Genomic DNA, 4,934 nt, shown 5'->3' with positions numbered 1-4,934 from the left:
CTGTGACTCTGCATACGGCACCACACACACACACACTGAAACGGATAGGCAATTAGGTCCAGTCACAGCATTAACATCCTCAGCCTACACAGATTACACACACACACACACACATATTTAATAAATAGAGTTAATGTTTCAGAGTACAACGTTTATGAAGCTTATATTCTTTATTATTTCTAATTACAATATTTATATATTTAAAAAAGTGTCATCTCAATCTGTTCTTTATTTTCCCAGTATTTTTACTGTTCATCCCCAGGTGCTGACCAACACAGAGCAGACAAGGACAACAAGATGTCCCTCAGGAAGACCTAGGAGGGAAACAATGACAGACAGAAAAAAAAGCACATTTCGTTTAATTCTACACATTTTGCCATGGAGTGGAGAGAAATGTTTGTCGTTTTTAATATCTGAGTGAGACTGAATAACAAAGTCAATGGGGCCCCCTGGCTGGTAATTCCACCAGGATTACTACATTTAGATTAGCTGGCCTCTAGACTAAGTTAGAAATCTGACATGACTAATTAAGAGACGATCAGTGACTGACAACAAGAGGAAAAACTGCTGATGCACAGACACATTTTCAAATGGCACCTTGTGTATTCTACTACAGTAAGTTGAGTTGAAAAAATATTTAATGGGGGCCTCCCGGGTGGCGCAGTGGTTAAGGGCTGTGCCACCAGAGACTCTGGGTTCGCGCCCAGGCTCTGTCGTAACCGGCTGCGACCGGGAGGTCCGTTGGGCGACGCACAATTGGCCTAGCGTCGTCCGGGTTAGGGAGGGTTTGGCCGGTAGGGATGTCCTTGTCTCATTCCGCACCAGCGACTCCTGTGGCAGGCCGGGCGCAGTGCACGCTAACCAAGGTTGCCAGGTGCACTGTGTTTCCTCCGACACATTGGTGCAGCTGGCTTCTGGGTTGGATGAGCGCTGTGTTAAGAAGCAGTGCGGCTTGGTTGGGTTGTGTATCGGAGGACCTTCGACCTTCGTCTCTCCCGAGCCCGTACAGGAGTTGTAGCGATGAGACAAGATAGTAGCTACTAACAATTGGATACAACGAAATTAGGGGGCAAAAATAAAAATAAAATAAATATATATATATAATCTTTTATTGTTATAATATTCGTTTTATAAATCTGAGGGCCTTCAAAAGGCATCCCACACAGTTGCCCATCCCACACAGTAGACCTACTGTATACATTCTGTGAATTTACCTGACTGAGCCCACCTGTTCGTCGGTAAGGAAGTGATGGGATCTAAAGACACAGAAAAATACCAAACTCCCCATGAGAAGATGGAAATACACACAAACACATAAACAAAGTAGAAACAAAGTAAAGACCATATAGACAAACCAACTCGCCTGTCTTCATGGCTAGCTCGATGCTAAAGTCAGACAATATAGACAAACCAACTCACCTGTCTCCGCGGCTAGCTCGATGCTAAAGTCAGACAATATAGACAAACCAACTCACCTGTCTTCGCGGCTAGCTCGATGCTAAAGTCAGACAATATAGACAAACCAACTCACCTGTCTTCGCGGCTATCTCGATGCTAAAGTCAGACAATATAGACAAACCAACTCACCTGTCTCCGCGGCTAGCTCGATGCTAAAGTCAGACAATATAGACAAACCAACTCACCTGTCTTCACGGCGAGCTCGATGCTAAAGTCAGACAATATAGACAAACCAACTCACCCGTCTTCATGGCTAGCTCGATGCTAAAGTCAGACAATATAGACAAACCAACTCACCTGTCTTCACGGCTAGCTCGATGCTAAAGTCAGACAATATAGACAAACCAACTCACCTGTCTTCGCGGCTAGCTCGATGCTAAAGTCCGTGAACTCGTGTCTCTTGCTAACGGAGCAGACGTGAGATCCGAAGTCTTGCGTTCTGACCTCTGTGATGCTCAGAGTGATCTTCCTAGGCGTGTAGTCCAGTGAGTAGCCCTGTGTGCAGTTCTGGAAGGCCTTAACATAACATATAATATAACAATATATGCAATTTAGCAAACGCTTTTATCCAGAGCAAATTACAGTAATGCATGCATACATTAATTTTTTCTCATAAGGGTGGTCCCAGCGGGAATCGTACTCACGACCCTCGGCGTTACAAACGCCCATGCTCTATCAAAACTGTTTTCACCTAAAATGGACGTTTTATCTTTGGCGCTCTGGCTTACAGGGTAAAAACCACAACAGATAAAACCTACACACAGCGTTCCACACCTTGTGTTTGATGTAGTGACAGAGGAGCGTGTTGCTCGGGCCTCTCCACTGGACAGACAGCTGTGGGATGTCCTGGTGGTCTTCATAGCTGTAGTCACATGGAAACTCTACTGTGTTCCCCGGCTGAGACAGGACTTTAACTGCGCTGCCTAGGGTTAGAGTCACATACAGATCGACTTTAACTGCACTGCCTAGGGTTAGAATCACATACAGATCGACTTTAACTGCGCTGCCTAGGGTTAGAGTCACATACAGATCGACTTTAACTGCGCTGCCTAGGGTTAGAGGCACATACAGATCGACTTTAACTGCGCTGCCTAGGGTTAGAGTCACATACAGATCGACTTTAACTGCGCTGCCTAGGGTTAGAGTCACATACAGATCGACTTTAACTGCGCTGCCTAGGGTTAGAGTCACATACAGATCGACTTTAACTGCACTGCCTAGGGTTAGAGTCACATGCAGATCGACTTTAACTGTACTGCCTAGGGTTAGAGTCACATACAGATCGACTTTAACTGCACTGCCTAGGGTTAGAGTCACATACAGATCGACTTTAACTGTACTGCCTAGGGTTAGAGTCACATACAGATCGACTTTAACTGCACTGCCTAGGGTTAGAGTCACATACAGATCGATAACAAGTGCTCACTTTAGACGTACCAAAGTATACTTGGTATTTAATCAGAAATGTCATGTTGAAAAAGGTTGTTACTTAATATTTACACATTTTTACATAGTAATTATACACTTTTGTAATTGATGTTGAAAAAGGTTGTTACTTAATATTTACACATTTTTACATAGTATTTATCCACTTTTGTAATTGAGAAGTCACCAGGTAATACCAGGTATTACCAATTCTATTCAATTCTATTCCTATCCTGATCTAGATTTTCGGTAGGAGACTTACCTCTGACAACCAGCTGTGACATCACCAGTCCAAGAGACAGTGCTGCCATCTTTCTACCAATAACGGTCAACAGTTTGCCCCACATTGGTCTGGCAGGTGACTGTCTACAGGTTATTATAACTATACCCCCATAATATCTCTGATCGGCACCAGAGATACCTCACACTGCAGAAGAGGAGTCTGTCTGCTAAATGAAATATCACTTTTGTTTTTAATGACTTGTCCTGACTTGACCGTTGGCGTTGTGTACTAAATCCATAGTTACCATTGCAGGAAGGTACCTAAAGTTTGGGATCATGTCATTCAATCACACCTGCAATGCAGAAATAACATCTTGCGGGCCACCCCTACAGACATAGGTATTGTTAATAGCATTTCATTGAGTGGGACAGTGGAAGCTGATAAGAAAGCTTCTTTGTGTTAAAAGTAAAACCAACGCAGTTCAGCCTTCATCATGGGTTTTACAGAAAAAACAATGAGGATTTTATACATTTAAAAATGAAATCTTATGAGCTCAGGAACCAATCACATCAGCAGGGGTGGACTCAGGAACCAATCACAACGGCAGCGGTGGGCTCAGGAACCAATCACATCGGCAGGGGTGGGCTCAGGAACCAATCACATCGGCAGGGGTGGGCTCAGGAACCAATCACAACGGCAGGGGTGGGCTCAGTGATTTGGAGGACCCAGGAAGAAGCCATTCTGATGGATTTATAGTAAAGACATGTCATTTAAATGTAAAAAACACATTTTAATGTACCATGAACACAACCAGCCATTTAATTTTCACTTCAAAAAGTAGATAACCGTCGCATATTCATCCAAAAATAATGCCCGGCATCCGGACAGTGCACTGTGCACCCGCCAACTGTTCCTATGTTTCAAATGGCTGAAACTATCTCACCAGGAGAAAGCATATGAGCGAGCGAAACAGCGCCCCCTCTGTCTGACTATATGTAACCCATGCATCTGATGCTGTCTGGCCAAAAAGAGTATGACATGCCATAATATTTATGGCTAGACAGCATCAGATACATGGGCTACATACACATTCATCTCCTTTGCCTCTGTCTCCGCGACGATGGCAGTATAATCTGCAGCGCCTGTCTATCTACTAAAGAAATGCGGGTTTCTACTAAGCTAACATGTGGAGCTGGGTTTCTACGAAGTTAACATGTGGAGCTGGGTTTCTACTAAGTTAACATGTGGAGCTGGGTTTCTACTAAGTTAACATGTGGAGCTGGGTTTCTACTAAGCTAACATGTGGAGCTGGGTTTCTACTAAGTTAACATGTGGAGCTGGGTTTCTACTAAGTTAACATGTGGAGCTGGGTTTCTACTAAGCGGACATGTGGAGCTGGGTTTCTACTAAGTTAACATGTGGAGCTGGGTTTCTACTAAGTTAACATGTGGAGCTGGGTTTCTACTAAGCTAACATGTGGAGCTGGGTTTCTACTAAGTTAACATGTGGAGCTGGGTTTCTACTAAGTTAACATGTGGAGCTGGGTTTCTACTAAGTTAACATGTGGAGCTGGGTTTCTACTAAGCGGACATGTGGAGCTGGGTTTCTACTAAGTTAACATGTGGAGCTGGGTTTCTACTAAGTTAACATATGGAGCTGGGTTTCTACTAAGTTAACATGTGGAGCTGGGTTTCTACTAAGTTAACATGTGGAGCTGGGTTTCTACTAAGTTAACATGTGGAGCTGGGTTTCTACTAAGCTAACATGTGGAGCTGGGTTTCTACTAAGCTAACATGTGGAGCTGGGTTTCTACTAAGTTAACATGTGG

General features: G+C 43.8%; 1 long non-coding RNA gene across 1 annotated transcript; it reads right to left on the bottom strand.

Annotated features, from left to right (window-relative positions):
• Positions 1-216: 216 nt before the first annotated feature.
• Positions 217-4,383, bottom strand: LOC118944559 (uncharacterized). The gene is made up of 4 exons (XR_016492383.1): positions 2,233-4,383; positions 1,812-1,974; positions 1,215-1,256; positions 217-314 (listed from the first exon to the last, which is right to left on the bottom strand). It is a non-coding gene; the product is annotated as an uncharacterized LOC118944559 (long non-coding RNA).
• Between the last annotated feature and the right edge of the window lie 551 nt (positions 4,384-4,934).

This window comes from Oncorhynchus mykiss, chromosome 26, assembly GCF_057628025.1.
Source record: "Oncorhynchus mykiss isolate SJ-2025 chromosome 26, ASM5762802v1, whole genome shotgun sequence".
NCBI classification, from domain to species: Eukaryota; Metazoa; Chordata; class Actinopteri; order Salmoniformes; family Salmonidae; genus Oncorhynchus; species Oncorhynchus mykiss.
This window is presented reverse-complemented; position numbering and strand designations above follow the sequence as displayed.